Source organism: Podarcis tiliguerta (genome assembly GCF_965153285.1).
Source record: "Podarcis tiliguerta genome assembly, chromosome: 2".
Taxonomy (NCBI): Eukaryota; Metazoa; Chordata; class Lepidosauria; order Squamata; family Lacertidae; genus Podarcis; species Podarcis tiliguerta.
The window spans coordinates 1,249,668-1,272,660 of NC_139535.1; the positions used below are offsets into that span (position 1 = coordinate 1,249,668).

General features: G+C 48.3%; 1 pseudogene across 1 annotated transcript; it reads left to right on the forward strand.

Moving 5' to 3' along the window:
- Window positions 1-8,935, forward strand: LOC310670793 (H-2 class II histocompatibility antigen, E-S beta chain-like; annotated as a pseudogene). The gene is made up of 6 exons (XR_014515522.1): window positions 1-345; window positions 2,740-3,009; window positions 5,210-5,491; window positions 5,600-5,710; window positions 6,457-6,480; window positions 7,031-8,935. The product of XR_014515522.1 is annotated as an H-2 class II histocompatibility antigen, E-S beta chain-like (transcript).
- The last annotated feature ends 14,058 nt before the right edge of the window (window positions 8,936-22,993 follow it).

A 22,993-nucleotide genomic window follows, 5' to 3' on the forward strand; every position in this document is an offset into this window, starting at 1 on the left:
AACAATGGAGAGCTCAGAAGCAGCTGAGAAGGCAAAGAGGAACTTGCAGGTCGAGCGAGAGCAGAGAGAGCCCTTGAGAATGCTCTTTCCAGGAGTTCCCTGCCTGGCGACCGATGACGCTGCCCCGGCTCGGAGGCGGATTGGACGCTCGCGGGGCGGGGAGGTGGAGTGGGCGGTGCTTGGGCAGGAGTTTCCCCCGGGGCTGAGCGGAGAAAGTCCCATTTGGGGGCGAAGAAGAGAGAAGGATGGGGGGCTCCGGCGCTGCGCCTTTGGCCTTTGGGGGGCTCCTGCTGGGGATGCTGGTGGTCTCCGCTTCGGAGGGGCTGGGCGTGGAGGCGCCTCCAGGTGAGGAAAGATTCTGCCATGGGGGGAGAAGGAAGAGGAAGGGAGAGGAAACTCCTTTGAAGATCCCTCCTGGATGGTCTTCCATGATCTTAGCAGGGAGTCCGTTAGTGACTGTGGAACCAATTCTGGATCCCCACGTCCTTCCACAGGGGGGACAGATGTTTCTGGGCGGGAGTTGATCCCTTGAGGGTTTGCCAGGCGTGCCTTCCTCTTAGCACGTTTCTCCCTTGTGTTCTGAGTTCGAGTGTCTTCAAAGCCCATGACGCCTTTGGTCAAGGCTGTTCTCCAACTGGAGCACTCGCAGGCCAGTGTTTCCCAGTTGTCAGTGTTTATACTACATTTTGTTAGATTTGCTTTGAGAGTCTTTTAACCTCTTTTGTTGACCACCAGCATTGCACTTTCCGTTTTTAAGTTAGGACTAGAGTAGTTAATCAGGCATCCAAACAACCTGGTTTAGTTCAGCAAAGTTGATGTTGAAGAATCCTTGCTTCCCCACGGGGGATCTTTGCTCCTTCCAGGACACTGGGGGCAAAGGGACAAGAGGGAAGGGGAAACACTCCCCCCCCCCCGAAAAGGAGCAGCTCAGGCTTCTGGGATTGGGAAGGAGAAAGCATTTAATTATTGCTATTAATTATATCCAACCTTTCAGGATTAAAATCCTACCCCAGCAGCTTACAAGTAACATTCAATTGAATTTTAATAAAACCACAATATTCACACATTAAATAGTCTTCCTGCAGGACAGCTGAGGGCAGGCAGCCCTAGGGGACTTTTGGGGGGCGGGGGGCGCAGCTGAATCTGGCCCTGAGCTCTTCTTCACCTGCCTCTCAAAATCATCCTCATCATTATTAGTCCATTTATCTCCCATCATTTCCAAGAGATCTCTTTTTTTAAAAAATAATAATATTTATTAGATATTTTATAGTTACAAAAAGAAAAAAGGGAAAAAAGAAAAACCAATACAAAAATTCAACACACAATACATCAAAGATAAAAAAAGAAACAATACAACAAACTAACGAGAAAAAACAAAAACATTTAAAAACACATCCAAATTTCATATCTTTATCTTTCATTTGCTTGTTTCCTCGACTTCCTCGCACCTCCCTTTTTTGTATTCTAATTCAAATTAACTGGTTCAGCAAATCCTTTCCCTCTTTCTCAAGTTTTTGATCTATAATTTATCTTAACCCAGTCTTACTTTAAATTTTCCAGTTTAACCCATTAACAATCAATTTTTGCATAATCCTTAATAACATTTCTGCTAAAACCATATAACTTCATTCCAGTATTCTTCTAACATTCATTAATTTTGCAATATTTCTGTAAATATAATTTAAAATTTTTCCAATCTTCTTCCGTCGATTCTTCTCCCATGTCATTTCCAAGAGATCTCATAACCAATTCTTAACTCTATAAAGGACTCCACATACCACATAAATATGCCTTTCTTAACACAGGTATGTGTGTAGTCAGGATTTTTGTTGGACGGGGGGGACAACAGGACTTTTGTTATGAGGGGGAACCTAAGTTTGCTACGTATTTTTATTGATTCTTATTGATGGGGGGCAGTTGCCCCTCTCTGTTCCCCTTGGCTACACCCATGAAGCAGCAGCGAAACTGGGGCCAATGGCTCCCTGCTCCTGGGACCCTGAACTCTCCCCCCCCCGTGGCAGGTCCCCTCTCGCTGTCATCCACCCCCCATTGAGGTCCCCTGGGTGCTGAAATGGGCTCCTGCGTAGACAGGCGTCGCTTCCTGCGCTCTGGCAGGGAAAGCGAAAGTGAAACCGGGTCTCCCGCAGCAGGAGGGGTTCTCAGTGAGGGGAGGGTTTTTTTTGGAGTGAAGCCCCTTCAGAGCAGAGAAGCGTCTCCCCCCCCCCTTGGCATCTCGCCCTTTTCCTGGTCTCTCTCCCACCCCCAACATTTCCTCTTCCAGCCGGAGGGCAATAAAAGGGGGGAGGGACGAGATAAGCATGGGCGTAGCTATTAGGGGCAGGGAGCAGCCCCCCCCCAAATAAATGAATAAATTAAAGCAGATAGGTCGGTTCTCTTCCCCCCCATAAGTCCTGGCTGCGCCCATGGGGTTCAGGGTCTTGGAGGTTGTGGCTCCCTCTCCACAACGGCTTTTCGCTGCCGCTCTCTCCCTTTCCTTTGGGAGGGGGTGAAAGGGGGGGTCTTCCTGCTCAACCCCCCCCCCGCCATGGGATCACGTGACATGAGAGAGAGAGAGAGAGAGAGAGAGAGAGACAGACAGACAGACAGACAGACAGACAGACCGACCGACCATCTCTCTCCTGCCCGGCAGGGGCAACTATCCGCTATTGTGGGAACTGTGTCCTTAAGGAAACCGGAAGTCTCCACCCCCCCCCATTTTCTCCCCCCTCCCCCCCCCAGAGCATTTCCTGTACCAGTCGAAGGGCGAGTGCCACTTCTCCAACGGGACGCAGCGGATCCGCTACCTAGATAGGTACTTCTTCGACCGGCAGGAGCTCTTCTACTTCGACAGCGACCGAGGGAAGTACGTAGCGGTGGCTGAAATGATGGAGTCCGACGTCGAGGGATGGAACCAGGACAAGGACTTCTTGCGGGGTGTGATGGCCAACGTGGATGTCTTCTGCCCGCACAACTACGGGATCTTCGAGCCCTTCTCCCAGGCCCGGGGCGGTGAGTCCAGAATCGGGGAGGGGGGGCGTCATGGGAAACGGGACCCCGGAAGGACCCCAAATGGGGGGGGGGGCGTGGGGTGGACCCGGGACTTTCTCCCCTCCCAACCCCCCCCCCCGCCGCTCTCCCGCTTTTCAGAGAGATAAAGGGGCCTTTCCTGATGCCCCACTTCAGGGGCAGATGCTGGCCTGTGGGGCAGGAGGAGTTTCTGCGTCCCTGGAAGCATCATAAACCACTTTGTGTATTGCACTGTGGGTGGTTTCTGCCTTACTTCAGTTATTTATTATTACAGTGGTACCTCGGGTTACAGACACTTCAGGTTACAGACTCTGCTAACCCAGAAATATTGCCTCGGGTTAAGAACTTTGCTTCAGGATGAGAACAGAAATCACGCAGCAGCAGCAGCAGGCCCCATTCACTAAAGTGGTGCTTCAGGTTAAGAACAGTTTCAGGCTAAGAACGGACCTTCAGAAGGAATTAGGTTCTTAACACAAGGTACCACTGTAATTAAAACTGCATCCCACCCTATACCTATAGGTCTCAGGATGGCTTGCAACAGAAAACTGCAGTGTTTACAATAATAAATAAATAAATATTTATACCCCGCCCATCTGGCTGGGTTTCCCCAGCCACTCTGGGCAGCTCCCAACAGAATTAAAAGCACAATAGAACATCAAACATTAAAAACTTCCGTAAACTTCATTTACTGCCTGTCCATTCCCACCGTTTCCCCAGAGGAGCTTGAGATGGTGTTCTGTCCATGGTTCCCCCTCTCCTCATTCCATCCCCACAACGACCCTGTGAGAGAGGCCAGGCTGAGGGGAGGGGCTGGCCAGGGACACCCAGGAGACTCAAGGCCCGGGGAGATTTGAACCCAGGACACAGTCCAACACTGAACTACATTAGAGTGGGGGGCTGCAAGGGGGAATAGGCAGCCTTTCAGGGAAGCAGAGAGAGCACATTTCAAGCAGAAACCATGAACATTTTTAAAGTACAAAATTCTGCCATATGTCCAGGTTTTCCAGGGAATCGGGGTGTTTAAATCGGGGTGTGTGTGTGTTTAAAAATTAACCCCATAATGTCAAAATCACATACATTCAGGATCACATACATTCCTTCCCACCCACTCATTACTATTATTACTATTTTCAGCTACCAGGCTCCCCTCCCCCCGTCCTCCATGGATCATCCGTAAAAAGGATACTGTGCAGTGAATTCTGAAGAGCATCCTGTGTGCTAGGAAAATAGGAAGGAGAAACTCCTGAGATTCTCAGCACTAGGAAATGAGACAGAAGGGGAGGGGCATCCCAAGGACCCCCAGGGAGGAGCAGTTCCCTGTTTGAGGAATGCCCAGTCTGACCACTGGGGAAACTGGACTGACTTTGGGTAGATGGGGGGGAGGTCAGAGATCCCACTGGTGGGAGTGGGAAGTTGGGGGCTGGGAGCGCAGGATTGACTGACTGTCCCAGGGCCAAATCTAGGCTTACTGTCACCTGGGACAAAGAACCTGTTTTGTCACACATCTCCCACATGCATTTGCGTATACACACCCACACACCTGGACACGTTTGTTCATAAAAGAGGTTTGAAAGAGGCTGGAAAAGAGAAATAGTCTCTCCAAATAGTAACATTGTCCGTGTGCGTATCTGGCTTTCATTCAACTTTAAGAAGATCTCCTCAGAGAGCAGTAGATCATTTGAGGAATTCTAAGAAATATCATGACTGTATGTAAAATAAAATAAATAAAGGAAACTGTGATAACGATCAGGCACATACCAGAGAGTAAGTTCTATTGAACTCTGAGTAAAAATGCTTAAGATTGCCTTATAAGACTACAGAATCTTTACACAGTTACCTGCGAGTAAGTTCCATTATATTCAGTGGGACTTCTGAGTAGTAAAGGCTTGCAGTTTAAGGCTTTAAAGAATAAAATAAAAGAATAAATACTCCACAAGATTCCTTCAAAAATTGCTGGCTGCTGAACCATTGCAAATAAAGAATTTAAAGTGGAGCCACCAGGAGGTGGTGCGGTTGGAGGAAGCCACCCCCCCTCCCTGGGCAAGCTGGGAGCCTCAGTGGTGCCCCTCCAAGTGGATGAGACCCTGGCTAGCCCCACCCGGCCGGTAAGGCCCTGGACTGCCCACCTCCCTGCCTAAATCTCTGACCCTCCTCCCACATCTCCCTTGCCTCCCTCCCACAGTCCAGCCCAAGGTGAAGATCACCCCCACAGACAACGTTGAATCTTCACCACACAACACTCTGCTGATTTGCACGGTGAACCGCTTCTTCCCTGCGGGGATCGAGATCAAGTGGTTCAGGAACGGGAAGGAGGAGCCCAAAGTGTGGACCACGGACCTCATCCGGAACGGGGACTGGACCTTCCATATTCAGGTGATGCTGGAGACAAAGCCAGAACGTGGAGACGTCTACACCTGCCAGGTGGAGCACGCCAGCTTCGAAGGCCCCGTCACGGTGAAATGGGGTAGGATGCCTTCCCAGCCCTGACCCATCTCCTGCCCAATGAATTGGGGGGGCATTCCTGGGGGGCTAGATGGGTTGCTCCCCCACTCACGACTTTTTCTTCCTTCAGAGCCACAGTCGGACTCTGCCAGGAGCAAGATGTGGACGGGGATTGTGGGGATTGTGCTGGGGCTGGTCTTTGGGGCCACTGGACTCGCCCTTTACCTGAAGAACAAGAAAGGTGAGGGTGGGGTGCCAGGGGGAGAGGGAGGGTTGGGTGTGGGGCTGGGGTGGGCTCCGGGCCCCCCTCCTCTTCTTAGGCAGAGGCTCTGGAGAGGGTTCTGTTCCTTCTCCACTCCTAGGAGGTCCCTCTTGGTGTCTCAGATGGAGCCTCAGCTCTTATGAAGATGGTCTGGGTTTTAAATCTGTAGATTAAGACCTAAACATCCCATTCAACATATGAGGGAGAAATTCTAAAGCATCTCTGGCTCTGAAGCCTTTGAGCAGATTAAGGACACAGAGGTTTTGCACCTTCCTGGTCCCAGCAGTAAGTCAAAGGCTCTCTCTCCCTGATGAGCGAAGGGCCTTTGAGACACTTACAGTCAGGAGGCGGAATTCATCTTTCTTGGGTCTGAAATAAATCCCCAAATCAACAACTGGGCAATGCAGAGCCCCAAAGGAGGCAGCTAAGGGAATATGGGGGGGGGGGGATTTGTGGGGTGGGGGCATTGGGTAATGGGAAAGAGGTTAGTTGGCAAGATGTTCCCCAGGGCCGTTTCTGTATTGGGAAGGAAATATTTATTTCCTATGAAGACTCTTCTTTCACCCCTCATACGCCATAGAATGGGGGGGGGGGAGTTCCTAGCAGTGCCTTCAGTGTGTTATCTTGATCTTGGGGGGGGGGGGGGTTGCCGTATTCCCTGAGAAGCTATTTCGGGGGATATCTGGTGCTGACTGAATCTTTCTGTTCTTTTTTCTCTCTCCCAGGGCAAGCTGTTCCTCAGCCTGCAGGTAACTTTCCTCTCTGCTCTTCCATCCTCCCCCTCCCCCAACCCCCTTCTCCTGGCTGCTTGCTGTGCCCCCGCCATGGCTTCCTTGTAGAACAGAGGGGAGGGGCTTTCTATGGACAAATCCATCCCCTGATGCACACACTCCAATATCATGTCCTGGAAGGGGGTCTCCAGGGGAATGTCCCACCTGGGAGACAGTCAAGGAAAGTGAGGAGACCAGGGCTGGCATTTGGCCACATTTAGTCCAGGGTCTGTGGTTCCCCATTTCTGATCTAGACCTGATCTAGATCTGATCTAGAGATCTCCTTGGTCTCTTTTGAACCTCCTCTTCTCCACTGCCAAAGCCAGCCAAGTCTCCCTCCCTCTGCCTCCTTCCCTCCTCAGAGCCCCCCCTGCCAGGCCCATAACTGGTGGCGATGGGAATTGTGGTTCACAATCTCTGGGGGCCGCTCTATGGAGTGTCCCCCCAATCTTGCCAGGGATTCTTGACCCCTTTCTCCCCATTCCTCACCCCACAGTGATGGCCTTGTCTCTCTCTTCTCTGCCTGCAGGACTCATCAGTTAGACTTCGCTGCTCCATCAGGATCCTGGGATGTGGAGAAGCTCTGTTCTTCCTGCCAGTTGCCCTCTGTCCATGCTCAGAGGGTGGAAACCTCCTTGGAAGGTGGATGGAAGGAGTCACAGATCAAGAACGACAGTGCCCTCTCCCCCACCTCTGTTGCTTGCTTGTCATTTGGGGAAAGTTTCTTTTTGTGTTTCCCTTTCCGCTTGTTGATTGCAAGTTATGACAACCTGATTCCTTCTTTGCACCTCTCTGCTAGAGAATTTGTGCCTTGAATCCTCCTGGAGGAGCCTGAGCTGTCCCTGAAAACAGCCATGAATCTGGTCAGTCTGCCAGGACTGGTCCTTCAAGCCCTGATGGGGAGACTCTGAGCTGGGTTGTGGAGGGGTCCCATGTGGCCTCCCAAACCCCTCCATGTGGCCCCTGGGACTCTCCCCAGCCTTGTGTTGCACCTTCCTGCAGAGTCTTTGCCTGGCTGCGATTTGTCCTTCAATCATGTTTCTTGCTTGCCTTGACGGAGAGGGGAGGGTGAGCTTGTGCAGAGACTGGTCTCCTGTGAAAACTTTACACTGGCCTTTGATGCTCTGCTCCTGCCCACCATTGGTGTGTGGCCCTCAGAATGTTCCCCAGAAGAGAATGTGGCCCTTGTGTTGTAGAAGGTTCCTCACTCCCAAATCCTTTGCTGCTCTTCTTGCTGTAGACTAAGATGGCTACCCACTCCCAGCTGCCCTTTGGGTGACCTGGGAACACAGGGTCACTGGAAACTGCCTTAGACCAAGTCCATCTGGCTCAATTTTCTCCAGAAGGCAGCATTTCTGGTCCCATATGCCCATACTGACTGGCAGTGGCTCAACTGATGTTTCAGAGGGCGAGTCTTTCTAGCCCTTCTTGAACGTTCCGGGGACTGAACCTTCTACACTCGAAGCAGCTGCCCTTCCATGTACGATACTTAAAGTGCAGTCAAACCAGCAATGCATGCTTTCATGGAAAGGCACGTGATAGGATCTGGAGCTCACAGAATTTCCCCGTAAGTTTTCCTCCTCGTAAGCTTTGACTCACTTTCAGCAAGCCCCTTCTTGGAAGGACCTGCCTTCTGGAGAAAATAGGAGTCAAAGACCCGTTTCCCCTTGTTGCAAATTAGTCCCAACAACTTCCTCGTGAACAAAGTGGGCATTACCCAACTATTTTGATACACTCCACCCAAATCTTTGAGTGGTGTGAGGTTCCAGGGGTCCAGGAAATGAGGAGCAGCGAAAACTCTGGTGTCTTTAGGTTATATGGTTTATTGACACACACACATATATATACATCCTGAGTCTATGATGGGCTCACAGCATCAAAACCCCAAGAGGTCCCTAGCCAAAGCAGCTTTGGATTCAGACAGACACCAGCCATGTTCCGAGACTCCTTCCAGCTTGCTGCTGACAGACTGAAACCTCCCCCCCCCCCATCAGGCCACAGCAACTGAAATCCCCAAAACTCTTGTCCCTGCTCACTAATTTGGACCTCAGGGTGGGGCTCCCCCCACTTTCTTCATGGCTCATTCTTAGCAGCCATTATCAGTATTCCAGCTTTTGAATCCCTTCTAGATCTGGAGAGACCTTGATTCAACCCATTACTGGTTCCAGGAATTTAGGGGTGCCGGCTCCCCCAATATAACAATAAATTAAATGTGCACACCCCTATTATTCCTCCTCTTTCCCCCCTCCCTCGCAACATGAGTCCATTTCCAGGGACAGCTCATCTCCTCCTTTTGCCCTGATGCTTTTGTCTCCACTGAGCTGGTGATTTCTTAATTGCTCCGTAAAGATTCAGCTATTTTGTGGTGATAACCATGTTAAGCCTTGGGATGATTTGCTCTGAGCTGCACCAATAAAGATTGTCCTCAATCTCCCTCTGTTGTCTTTGAACTGTTTCCTTCAATTAAAGGTCAATATTCACAGAATGCGTCACTTGTCCATCCTGCGGGGGGGGGGGGGAATCTGCCCATTTCCACACAACTTCACCTGGGAAAAGGTGGTTTTTGTTGGTTTCTGTGTGTTGCCACTGTGCAGTGCTCTTGGAGTCACAGGACTCTGTTTACATTCCAGAGATTCCAGGCTGTTGGAAGTCTCACGGAAGACAGGAGACGGATGTGATGTTACTGGTTTCCTGTTCCTTTGTTTTTCAGTTGCTCTCTGTCTCTCACAGAGAGAGGATGTATTTCTTTTCTGTCTGCGTAGCCTAGAAAACAAAACCTAGCAATGTAGCTCAAACTTCTCATCACTTCTGCTGCTTTGAAACTCTGCGTAATGGGAATCTGCCTGGAGCCTTATCAGAGGCTCAGGTCGTTAATCACGTCGGAGGCGATTCCAGATGAGCTCAGTCGAACGCAGGTTCTGACAGTTTTTACACCTCTGGTTATTCATTTATTTAAACCCTTCTGTAGGCGCAGACCATCTCCCAACTCAAAACTAGTTCATTAAGAAAATCCCCAAACTCGGTTCCATGGGTGAATCTGGGTCAGCGCCCTGCGGTAGTTTATCTTAAAGTTTCAGGTGCCTATACGATTATCGCATTTATAAATTTTAAATTTATTGTTGTACATTGTTCTAGTTGTTTGTTTTCCTACTGTGACTGTACCCCCAAGTATGTTTCTCCAACCATAATAAATTATCTATCATCTATCTATCTATATCTATCTATCTATCTATCTATCTATCTATCTATCTATCTATCTATCTACCCTTTTTAGGAAATAGGGGTCTTGGTGAACCACAAGCTGAACATGAGTCCACAGTGTGATGCAGCAGCAAAAAAAGCTAACACTATTCTAGGCTACATTGACAGAGGTCTAGTGTCCAGATCAAGGGAAGTAATAATACCACTCTATCTTGTTCAGACCACACCTAAAATACGGTGTCCAGTTCTGGGCACCACAATTTAAGAAGGATGCTGACAAGCTGGAAGGTGTGCAAAGGAGGGCAAGCAAGATGATCCAGGGTCTGGAAACCAAGCCTTATGAGGAACAGTTGAAGGAGCTGGGGATGTTTAGCCTGGGAAAGAGGAGACTGAGGAGATATGGGCGCCATCTTCAAATATCTCAAGGGCTGTCTCATGGAAGATGAAGCAAGCTTGTTTTCTCCTGCTTTGCAGGGTAGGACTCAAACCAATGGCTTCAAGTTGCAAGAAAGGAGATTCCGATTAAACTTTCGGGAAAACTTTCTGACAGTAAGAACTTTTAAGAAATGCTTCTGCTTGCCATGCGGTGTTGTTGTTTTTTTAGGACCTCTGAGGGGCCTTGGAGTCCTCCTGTTCCCACCCATTCAGTGGTCCCCCCCCCCCCCGACTGCTCTGATTTTAGTAAGCGTGTTTTCTACCTTTGGAAGCCTGATGCCACCTTCGCAGGGACGTAAGTGTATGATTTTCTCTCATGGAAGATTAAATGATTCAGGATGCTAAATTGTGTAGGCAATATCAGGTGCAGAATACAGACCCTTATGATGACTCTGGCCCAGGAAGGGTTAGTTTTCTCACTCTCCTGAGTTGCATGAGAGTCTATCTGCTCAGCTGCATAGGGGCCGCACAGGGTCCCATGGCTGATGTGGGTGGCCAAAGCTCCCCAGTGAAAACTGTCCTCACCAGAGGCAGAATTGGGGGACCACAACTGGTTTGGGCGCACTGGTCTAGCATTGTCAGTGAGCGAGAAGGAATCCTTGCGCCCTGATCCTTGGGAAGAGCATGGCAAAATCTCCCTGTTCCCATCTGTGGAAAGGCTGGAGAACACCTGAGATTCGACAGAAGGTGCGCAGCAGCAGAAAGGTTAATCCCCCAAAGTCAGAAGTTTGACAAGGACTGATCCAGAGAAGCAGAGTTGAGGGAAAGCTCTCTCTCTCTCTCTCTCTCTCTCTCTCTCTCTCTCTCTCTCTCTCTCTCTCTCTCTGCCTGCTTTGCACCCGCTGCCGTCATTTGCCCAGAGAAAGGCTTCTCCTCAGTCTGGGCTGTTCAGCGAGGATAGTGACAAGTGTTGGGTTTTTGCAAAAGTGACACCTTCCCTACCTAGCAACTGATGACCAGGCAGACTCGGAGCCTGGGATTGGCAGGGATCAAAGCTCAGCTGCAGGGAAAGTCCCCGGCCAGACAACTCAAGACTCACCAAGGGCTGGTCTGGAAATCCCCAGCACGGGGTTCAGCATGAGCGGGGGGGGGGGGGGGGGGGCGGAAAGCAAGCAAGGCGTAGCGAGCAGCAACAACAGCAGCAGCAACAGACTCCCTTCGCCACTGGCCCAACCGAGAGTTTTTGCTTCAGTAGGAAAAAACAAACTTCGCATGCACACACGCATTTTGGAATGTGCTGAGCTGTATAACCAGAGTGGATTAATTTACCAGGACGCCATTATCCTTATTCTCCCTTCTTTTTTCAGTAATTTAATCAGGTCCAGCAAGCATTGGCGCCATTTCCAGGGGGCCCTGGGGTCCCACAAAATTCTTGCTGTGGGTGCCCCCCTCCGCCCCCCACTGTCACTGCCCACACACTCACGGCAGCTGGCTGAGAGCTCTAACAACCTCAGCAGACCACAGCAACTGCGTAATTCAAATTAGGCCTTCTATTGCTTTCATATAATTAATTATAGGTTCACACAGTTTTGCAGTTGGGTCAGCTGCCTTATTTATTTCTGTGGTACATAAAAAAGAAAAAAATATGCGGTTTAGCTTCCTGAATCCTAGGCTGGTCGGTCCAACCACATAGGTGAAAAGAACAGACAACTAATTGTGGTGCCCAGTGCCTCGGGGTGCCTGTCAGTCGTGTCCGACTCTTCGTGACCCCCTGGACCAGAACACTCCAGGCACTCCTGTCTTCCACTGCCTCCCGCAGTTTGGTCAGACTCATGCTGGTGGCTTCAAGAACACTGTCCAACCATCTCGTCCTCTGTCGTCCCCTTCTCCTTGTGCCCTCCATCTTTCCCAACATCAGGGTCTTTTCCAGGGAGTCTTCTCTTCTCATGAGGTGGCCAAAGTATTGGAGCCTCAGCTTCAGGATCTGTCCTTCCAGTGAGCACTCAGGGCTGGTTTCCTTCAGAATGGAGAGGTTTGATCTCCTTGCAGTCCATGGGACTCTCAAGAGTCTCCTCCAACACCAGAATTCAAAAGCACCAATTCTTCGGCGATCAGCCTTTATTGGCGCATGTTTTCGTGTATTTACTCCTTTCTACATACATTCCTATTCCACCGTGTATGTCATGACTTGTTTCCCCATCCAGAGATCTTGAAAGGGTGGTCTATAAATGGAATGAATGAATAAATAAAATTTCTATTCTTTTCCACATTTATATTACATTTTTACCCCTCCTTACCCCACCGCTGTCTGAGGCAATAAATGCCTCTGAAGAATACCACTTCCTGGGAGTTTCAAGTGGGGAGAGTTGGTGCTGCTGTTCTGCTCAGCTCCTCCTGCTAATGGGTGTCTTCCAGTCTGGGGCACCTGAACAGCCATTGTGAAAATAGACTATGCTGGACTTGAGGGGTGGGGTGGGGAGTCCGTCTATGCCCTGATCCAGGTTTAGGGCTCTCCGTATATGTGCTTATGTGCCTCCTTCAGACCACATCCAGAGACCTCGGAGGGAGATGGGGATTCTGAGTGTGTTTGTTAGCAACCGGGGCATCAGGACGAGGTGGGAAGGCCAGATTATGGCACTGCAATAATAATAATTAATAATAATAATAATAATAATAATAATAATAATTGTACCTTGTCCGCCCATCTGGCTGGGTCTCCCCAGCCACTCTGGGCAGCTTCCAACAAAGATTAAAAATACATTTTAAATGTCACACATTAAAAACTTCCCTGAACAGGGCTGCCTTCAGATGTCTTCTAAATGTCAGTTGTTTATCTCTTAAACACAGAATGGCAATATCTTGCTCAACTTTTGCTCATGTGGATCGTGCTAGAGCAGGCTTCCTCAGCCTTGGCCCTCCAGATGTTTTGGGACTACAGCTCCCATGATCCCTAGCTAGCAGGACCAGTGGTCAGGGATGATGGGAATTGTAGTCTCAAAACATCTGGAGGGCCGAGGTGGAGGAAGCCTGTGCTATAGCTATCCTTATACAGCAGGCAATGCAGGCGTGGGTGTGGGGAGGGGAAGGCGGGGGAGTTTTTTTGGTTTTTTTAATCCCGGTGGCCAGACTCCCCCTGAACCTTCTGGTGGAAGTGAAAGTTCCCTAAACAAACAACCTCCATTTTAACTCTTTGCAGAATTTCTTTTGCTTCCCCTCTCAGCCACCTACCACTTTGTACCAGGAAGAGCCTTGCTTTTTCTCTCTCGCTGCAAAACAATGGCAAAACTTTGGCACAGGTTCGGAGGGAAACCCACATTTTGGGGCTCGTAGTCAGTAATCCTCCCCCTCTTGCCTCCCCAGAAGCATTATTGCCAAATCCACTCTCTGGGTGACCAGCGGGCTCTGCCTGAGCACAGCAAGATCTGAGGACTCCGGCCAAGGCTGGCTGCTCATCGTTTCTAAAGGGGAAGGAAAACCTGACGTCTGGGCTGCATATTGGTTTCTGTCCTTAAGCCCAAAGGCGTAAGCATACTCTGCATGTGCTCAGAGGCACTGTCCTGTCCAGCCAGCCCAAAGGTGGGAAAGCAGGTGCTGTACCTACGGGACCGCCTCTCCTGGTATGCCCCGCGGAGGACCTTAAGGTCCACAAATGACAACATTTTGGAGGTCCCAAGTCACAAGGTGGTTAGGTTGGTCTCAACTAGGGCCAGGGCCTTTTCAGTACTGGGCCCAATCTGGTGGAACGCTCTGTCCCAAGAGACTAGGGCCCTGCGGGACTTGACATCTTTCCACAGGGCCCGCAAAACAGAGCTGTTCCACTTGGCCTTTGGTTTGGACTCAGTCTGACCCTTACATTTCCCTCCCCTTATGGTTTTGACTTCTAAAATGAGGCTGCATTTTAAATTGCATTTTAACCTGTATTTTAAATTGTTTTTTCTTTTTCTTTTTTTCTTAATATGTTTTTCCTGAAATTTTATTGGTGTTAGCCGCCCTGAGCCCGACTCTGGCCAGGGAGGGCAGGGTATAAATAAAATATATTATTACCATTATTATTATTATTATTATTATTATTATTATTATTATCTCCCCAAGGGTTTGACTTCAGCTGCGAAGGTGCCTGCCTCCATTGTCTCCCAAGACAGACATCAACCACAAGGTTTTGATAATAGCAAGAAACTGGAAATAAGGTCTGGGAAATTTTAAAAAGGGGTCCTCTTGAATAAACATTACTGCACTTTGGAGCGATGGAGTCCCCCCAGTCTGGGCTGAAAACCAGGGCAGGGGGCAGTTTTGTTTTTCGGCCATGCCAAGCCAGAATAAAAAGCAGGACGTTGAGGTGCCAGAAGAGACTGGGAGGGAGGCGGCGGTTCCCCTTTAGCAGGGTAGAACAACTCCCTCACATACCCCAGTTTCCCACTGAGTCCGCTTGAGTTTCCTTTTGTTTTTTAAAAAAATAATTTTATTGAGTTTTAACACAAAAAGCAAAACAGAAAAGAAACAGAGACTAGAAAAAAAAACCAGAAAAATACAAAGTTACAAAAGGAAAAACAACAACAATAAAAACAATTCCATCTTCATGATATTTCTTGCATTAACTTATTTCACTGACTTCCCCATACCTCCCTTCACTGTATTCCAGATCTTATATTTAATCAGCAAATCCCTTCCCTCTACCTTAATTAATCTTTATCTTGATTTTGATATCTTAGTGTAACTTAATCTCCTTAAGTTGAGGAGGAGGCAGAGACCTGAAATGTGAGAACAGTGCAGCTGCTGCGCCATATTTTTAATGCCCCCTCATGTGAAGGAGAAGGGAAAAGTGTCCTGGCAACAGATTGGCGTGCAACATTTCTCCCTGATGTGCTAGATTTCTCACTGCAGGGAGTGCCAATGTAATTTTGGTGTACGTGCAGACCCTGCCTGAGGCTGAGAAGGAGGACTCTTGTTGGGTAAACGGACGGAGGGGTGTGTGGGTGCAAAGGGGGGCTCTGGACAGGAGACTTTCTTAAGCTACTATCTTGGCAAGGGGGGGAACTTCTCGTCCTTCCCCTCCCCCCTCCCCTCCACTGGTCACAGTCCCTGACAACAGAAGCAGGACCTCTAGGCGCAGAGTGTGTGTGTCCCCCACCCCCTCCTTCCTTCAGGCCCCACTGGCAGCTGAGGGGACGCTTCCCCATGCGTCAAGCACAGCTCAGCATTCAGGGAAATGAAAGAGGGAAGCTGGCCACGATCCAGGAGGCTGAGGTCAACAGTGAGCGCAGCAAAACCTCCTCACAGAGGAGTCATTTCTGCTTCCTGCTGGGAACGACCCCCACCCCACCCCAACCCAAGCAGAAAGGATTAGCACAAAGGATTGCGGGTGCAGAACATCTGCTTGGCATTCAGAAGGTCCCAGGTTCATTCCCTGATGGCAACTCCGGGTGGAGGAACCCCTGATCCTGAAAGACCTACATTGGCTCCCAGTATGTTTCCAGGAACAATTCATAGTGTTGGTGCTGACCTTGAAAGACCTAAACAGCCTCAGCCCAGTATACCTGAAGGGGCATCTCCACCCCCATTGTTCAGCCCAGATACTGAGGTCCAGCTCCAAGGGCCTTCTGGCGGGTCCCTCATTGCAAGAAGTGAGGTTACAGGGAACCAGACAGAGGGCCTTCTCGGTGGTGGCTCCCGCCCTTTGGAACGCCCTCCCATCAGATGCCAAGGAAATAAACAACTATCTGACTTTTAGAAGAAGACAGGGAAGTTTTTAATGTTTGATGTTTTATCTTGTTTTTAATATTCTGTTGGGAGCCACCCAGAGTGGCTGTGGAAACCCAGCCAGATGGGCGGGGTATAAATAAATAAATTATTATTATTTATTATTATTATTATTATTATTATTAACCCTGGAGAGTCACTGCCCGTCAGTGCAGACAGCACTGAGTTGGTTGGATCTGAAGGCAGCCCTGTTTAGGGAAGTTTTTAATATTTAATGCTGTATTGTTTTTAACACTTGATTGGAAGCCACCAGCCAGATGGGCGGGGTATAAATAATATATTATTATTATTATTATTATTATTATTATCTCCCCAAGGGTTTGACTTCAGCTGCGAAGGTGCCCTCCTCCGTTGTCTCCCGAGACAGACACCAACAACAAAGTTTTGATAATAGCAAGAAACTGGAAATCAGGTCTGGGAAATTTTTAAAAAGGGGTCCTCTTGAATTAACATTCCTGCACTTTGGAGCGATGGAGTCCCCCCAGCCTGGGCTGAAAACCAGGACAGGTGGCAGTTTTGTTTTTCGGTCATGGCAAGCCAGAATAAAAAGCAGGACAACGTTTTCATTGAGGTGCCAGAAGAGGTTGGGAGGGAGGCTACGGTTCCCCTTTAGCAGGAGAGAACAACTCCCCCTCTCTCCTCACACACATCCCGGGTGCTGAGACCCTTCTCAATCTGTGCTTTGGGCCAATTGTCACATACCCCAGTTTCCCACTGAGTCCGCTTGAGTTTCCAAACTGAATTCGCACTCAACTCCCCTGGCATCCACAGGGACGGATGAGAAGGCAGAGACCTGAAATGTGAGAACAGTGCAGCTGCTGCGCCATATTTTTAATGCCCCCTCATGTGAAGGAGAAGGGAAAAGTGTCCTGGCAACAGATTGGCGTGCAACATTTCTCCCTGATGTGCTAGATTTCTCACTGCAGGGAGTGCCAATGTAATTTTGGTGTACGTGCAGACCCTGCCTGAGGCTGAGAAGGAGGACTCTTGTTGGGTAAACGGACGGAGGGGTGTGTGGGTGCAAAGGGGGGCTCTGGACAGGAGACTTTCTTAAGCTACTATCTTGGCAAGGGGGGGAACTTCTCGTCCTTCCCCTCCCCCCTCCCCTCCACTGGTCACAGTCCCTGACAACAGAAGCAGGACCTCTAGGCGCAGAGTGTGTGTGTCCCCCACCCCCTCCTTCCTTCAGGCCCCACTGGCAGCTGAGGGGACGCTTCCCCATGCGTCAAGCACAGCTCAGCATTCAGGGAAATGAAAGAGGGAAGCTGGCCACGATCCAGGAGGCTGAGGTCAACAGTGAGCGCAGCAAAACCTCCTCACAGAGGAGTCATTTCTGCTTCCCGCTGGGAACGACCCCCACCCCACCCCAACCCAAGCAGAAAGGATTAGCACAAAGGATTGCGGGTGCAGAACATCTGCTTGGCATTCAGAAGGTCCCAGGTTCATTCCCTGATGGCAACTCCGGGTGGAGGAACCCCTGATCCTGAAAGACCTACATTGGCTCCCAGTATGTTTCCAGGAACAATTCATAGTGTTGGTGCTGACCTTGAAAGACCTAAACAGCCTCAGCCCAGTATACCTGAAGGGGCATCTCCACCCCCATTGTTCAGCCCAGATACTGAGGTCCAGCTCCAAGGGCCTTCTGGCGGGTCCCTCATTGCAAGAAGTGAGGTTACAGGGAACCAGACAGAGGGCCTTCTCGGTGGTGGCTCCCGCCCTTTGGAACGCCCTCCCATCAGATGCCAAGGAAATAAACAACTATCTGACTTTTAGAGGAAGACAGGGAAGTTTTTAATGTTTGATGTTTTATCTTGTTTTTAATATTCTGTTGGGAGCCACCCAGAGTGGCTGTGGAAACCCAGCCAGATGGGCGGGGTATAAATAAATAAATTATTATTATTTATTATTATTATTATTATTATTATTATTAACCCTGGAGAGTCACTGCCCGTCAGTGCAGACAGCACTGAGTTGGTTGGATCTGAAGGCAGCCCTGTTTAGGGAAGTTTTTAATATTTAATGCTGTATTGTTTTTAACACTTGATTGGAAGCCACCAGCCAGATGGGCGGGGTATAAATAATATATTATTATTATTATTATTATTATTATTATTATTATTATTATCATCATCATCATCATCATCAATATCAATATTTTGATTTGGTATAGCTTCCTGACTATCTTGGCTTTTTTGAAGTGACACATCCACCCCACGCATATGGGAGAGCATTGAGAGAGGAGACCTGCTGGATTAAATCAGCCTTTGTCTTGATCCATCCGTCCAGCTCTTCTGAGTGTCCAAGGCAGGTAAATGTCCTCAGTGCTTTTTCACTGTCACCAATAGTACTGGGCTAATGGACCAATGTTCTGACCCTGCACAGAGCACACAGATTGTTCCTATGATGTTCCTAATCACTGAGGAAGGAAGCCTTTGGGAATGCTAGAGCTGAAGGCAAGCATAACGGGGCGAGGGGGGACAGGCCCTACTGGAGGAATGGGGCACTGGCCCCTTTATTCAAAATAAAGGTAAAGGTAAAGGGACCCCTGACCACTAGGTCCGGTCGTGGCCGACTTGGGTCTACCCCCCCCCCGACCTGTAACTCTCCAGATGTTAAATGATATCTGAGAGTGGAGTTTTTAAGAAGCGTCCTTTCTGGTGCCAAGGCTTGTTCAGGGACATTACAGTGGCCAACAGACAAGGCCCAGCCTGCTGTGCAATCTTATACTTTCCAGCTGCCGAGATTTGACCAGCACTCCATCCTCTCCCTATTTTGCCACTATTTTTTGTGTGTGCCTTGTGGGGTGCTATGTGTTGGGCATGTTAGACCCTTCTAATAGCTGGATCCAGCAAGTGTTAAACTGTAAGCCAGGCTAGCTTCTGAATGAGACGATCCCCTGGGTGATGGGCCATTGAGGGAACAAAGGAAAGGGGCTCTCTGTAAGATGGCAAGTGGGTGGTACCCTCCCCGCTTCCTCAACTTGCAGATAGTGAGAAGGACAAAAGCCAGAGTTTAGAGTTGAGCTGCAGTGATGTGAGCCAAAGGGGAAAGCAGCGAGCTTGAGAGAAAGATCAAGGTTTGATTTCTGTTTGAACCCAAAGCTCCAGCTACGGGAGAAACAAAACGCTTTTTTGTTAATGCTATTAACTCCTCCATCGCAGGCTCAGGATGCATATATATGTGTGTGTGTGTAAATAAACCATATATCATAAAGATGCTACAGTCTCCCCTGTGCCTCATTCCCAAAAGGAATCACAAACTCTGGGTAAATGCATTGAACTCCGGGAATCTTGCATCACTCAGTGACTGAGGGGTGGGGCGTGAAATATGGGAATTGCTTCATTTTCAAAAAATATACTGCAAGTTGAAAGCGTTGTCCGTCCTCCTTCAGGATTCAGAACCCCTCCTCCCCCTGCCAAATCTTGGCCTTTCGCCTAAGATCAAATATTTGGGTTTTGGTTAAGAGCTCCCAGCGGTGTTTGCGAGAGGCGTCCATTCTGGAGCCAAGGCTTGAGCACGAACATTCAAGCAGCGAAGTTGCAAAGTAAGCAGAGCGAATGGAATTGTCATCTTATTGCAGGTTACCTTTCACCGAAAGAACAAACATTCTTCTAGATCTCAAATGGACGGGAACCAAACTGGTGAGAGTTAACGAATACAGCGAGACAATGGAGACCCTGTTAATGGGGGGCACCAGAGCAATAATTTGGGGCAGACGGCCAGGGTCCCAACTCAGCAGAAAGAGTGGGGAGGTGGGCTGGTTGGCCTAATCTATGCAATAATAATTGAAACAATAATTTCATTATTCACATGCTGCCCATTAGCCTGGTTGCCCTAGCAAGGCTGTCTTGAAGCCTTTTCTTGCCCCACTCCTGCTGCCCCACCCCACCCGTTGCCCAGAAAAAGGCTCTTTCTACCCTCCAGCTGCCTGGGATACGGTCAGAGAGGAAAACAAGTGTTGGTTTTTGCAAATGCTTAACCTCCCCTGCCTAGCAACTGATGACCAGCCAACTTTGGAGCCTGTCATTGGCTCAGATCAAAGCTCAGCTCCAGGAAAGTCCCCAGCCCTGCTGCTGCCCAATTCAGAGGAGAACACAGCAGGGGGGGGGGGAGGGGGGGGGGAGGGTAGAAAAGTCGGGCCAGGCCACCAGAAGCAATAGAACTATTTTGCTGTCAGCCCAAGAACCACTACACCCTGAACATTTACTGATCAGCATAACAAGAACAGATTAAACAAAATTAAAAAAATCATTCCAGTAGCACCTTATAGAGACCAACTATTTTTGTTATTGGTATGAGCGTTTGTGTGCATGGACACTTCTTCAGATACACAGTGTGCATGCACACGAAAGCTCATACCAATAACAAACTTAGTTGGTCTCTAAGGTGCTACTGGAAGGCATTTTTTAATTTTGCTTCGACTACAGCAGACTAACACGGCTACCTACCTGTAACAAGAGCAGATTAAGTTGCCATGCTGCCATTTCCTTATTCTTGTGTCATATTTTAATTTTATTTGTGCATTTTCTATTTTGCATATACAAGTGAAATAAAAACATAAACATACAATCCCCTTTGACTCCCCCCCCCTTGTGGATCTTAATATAATGAGTTCCCCCTCTGCAGCACTTTCATAACTCTATTCTTATAAATCCCTTTTCATTTCATAGTTCAATTTTTTGTTACAGGTTTTCTGTCAATCCTACCAATGTGTGTAATTGTTTGCACTGTTTTTATCCCCCCAAATAGATTATAAACTTTCCCCATTCTTTATTACAGACTGCCTCTTCCTGGTTTCTAATTCTTCCTGTAAGTTTTGCCATTTTGGCATAGTTCATCAATTTTATCTGCCAGTCTTCTTTGGCTGGAGTTGTACCATCTTTCCATTTCTGGGCTAACAGAATCTGTGCAGCCGTGGTCACGTACATGAATAGTTTCATCTGGTCCTTTGGGATCTCTGGGCCTATAATACCTTAAAGAAATGCTTCTAGTTTCTTAAAGGTAAAGGGACCCTTGACCATTAGGTCCAGTCACAAACGACTCTGGGGTTGCGGCGCTCATCTCGCTTTATTGGCCGAGGGAGCCGGCGTACAGCTTCCGGGTCATGTGGCCAGCATGACTAAGCCGCTTCTGGCAAACCAGAGCAGTGCACGGAAATGCCGTCTACCTTCCCGCCGGAGCGGTACCTATTTATTTATTTGCACGTTGCTGTGCTTTCGAACTGCTAGGTTGGCAGGAGCTGGGACCGAGCAACGGGAGCTCACCCCATAGCGGGGATTCGAACCGCCAACCTTCTGATCGGCAAGTCCTAGTCTCTGTGGTTTAACCCACAGTGCCACCCGCATCCCTCTGGTTTCTTAGGAAAAGTTATTTTCAATATTTTTTCAATTTATTATCTATCATTTCCCATAAATCTTTTATCACCTTACATGACCACCACATGTGATAAAAAGTACCCTCTTCTGTTTACATTCCCAGTTTTAGACTTTGATTTATACATTTTAAATAATTTACTAGGAGTGAAAAGCAATGATACATCATTTTCATTTGGTTCTCCTTCAAGAGAACTAAAATGTAACAAGCTGTACATTTTAACCCTGTTTGTCCGTAGTCTCTCCCATGTTGCCAATTCAATAGCATAACCAAAATCCTTCGCCCATAACCAATTTGACCTGTTCACCTTTCATTTGCCAATCTAACAAAAGTGTATACATTTTAGAAATTAACTTACGTCACATTTTTATAACTGAATTGGGTTCAATACCAGGCCGTATCCTGAACGCATGATCAGCCTGCCACTGCTACCTTTCAAAGAAAGAAAGAAAGAAAGAAAGAAAGAAAGAAAGAAAGAAAGAAAGAAAGAAAGAAAAGTCTCCATAGCCTGAAAGCCTTGTGTGACTCTATTTACAGCAAAGTAAATTCACTTTGTGCATGCTCAGGGACACTACTCAGTTGCAGGCAATGTGGACAGGGAGACCAGGTTAAGGTACTGGAATTAAGAACAAATCAACAAAAATTGGATTCCGCTCAGTGATTGTTTTTATTGTGCTATATCTATCGTTAGGCTGTTCAGCAACAGATAATGCACAAATCTAGCAGGGGGGAGAGGAAAACAGCAGAGCTGTGTGTGTGTTTTAATCGAGGTCAGCTAGACCTCCTTTGGGTGAAAGTGGAAGTTCTCTGAGCAAACAAACAAGATCCTTTTTCCTCTTCACAGAATTAGCGCTGGGCTCCCTCCCAGCCACCACCAGCCATTTCCAGGAACAGCACTGCTTTTCTGAGAACAGCAACCTTCCCCACCTTCAAATAAATTCCTGCCCAGTCCGCTAATGGATCGAGGCCAGCATCACCAGTTGCCGGGAGAATCTGCCTGAGCGCAGCAAGGCAACAGGACTCAGGCTCAGGAATCACAGAATTGTAGAGCTGGAAGTGTTGTAAACAAAATGTGCCCTTTCCCCCTTATGGGGTATCCAAGAGCCCATATAGAGTCCTTACGTGGGTTCCCTATTGGTAGGAGAAAATAACAGAGGCCAACCGGAGAATATTGAGAAGCAAAGCAGCTAGTAAGCTTGATCTTTATTGATCTGTTGCAACAGGGTGCTCCCCTCACACGTAGGAAAGGAGGAGGGCCCAGAACAAAGGTGCTCCTGCCCTTATATAGACATTTTAAATTCCCTGCCCTGGAGCTCAAGACCACCCCTCCATACATCATACCTACATCACAGAAGGGGTGTAACCCAAGACCACCACCCCAGATACATCATACCTACATCACAGAAAAGGCGGTCTACAGCAGAAATCTGAGTGTGTTGTTTATCTCATCTGACAGGTTACCTGTTTAATGGTCACTTGATTGGATTCCCTGAGGAGCCTGGCTAGTCTTTTGTAATGATAAATACTTAGTTCCTGAGCCAGGTCATAGGCTCACCCTATTCAAACACAGACAGACATACCCTTAAGACAGGATTTGTGAAGGAAAAGACAATGGGGAGGCTTTTCCATTTTCCTTTGACCTTGCAGAGAAAATATTTGGTCAGTTTGGGAATCAAAAATGGTTTTCAGGTCGGTCTTCCTGTGCTGATCTATGTACGTGCTTGGTTGGTACATTTATGAACATTTAATATATATCTAAGACCTTAAAATTCTTATCGCAGAAGGG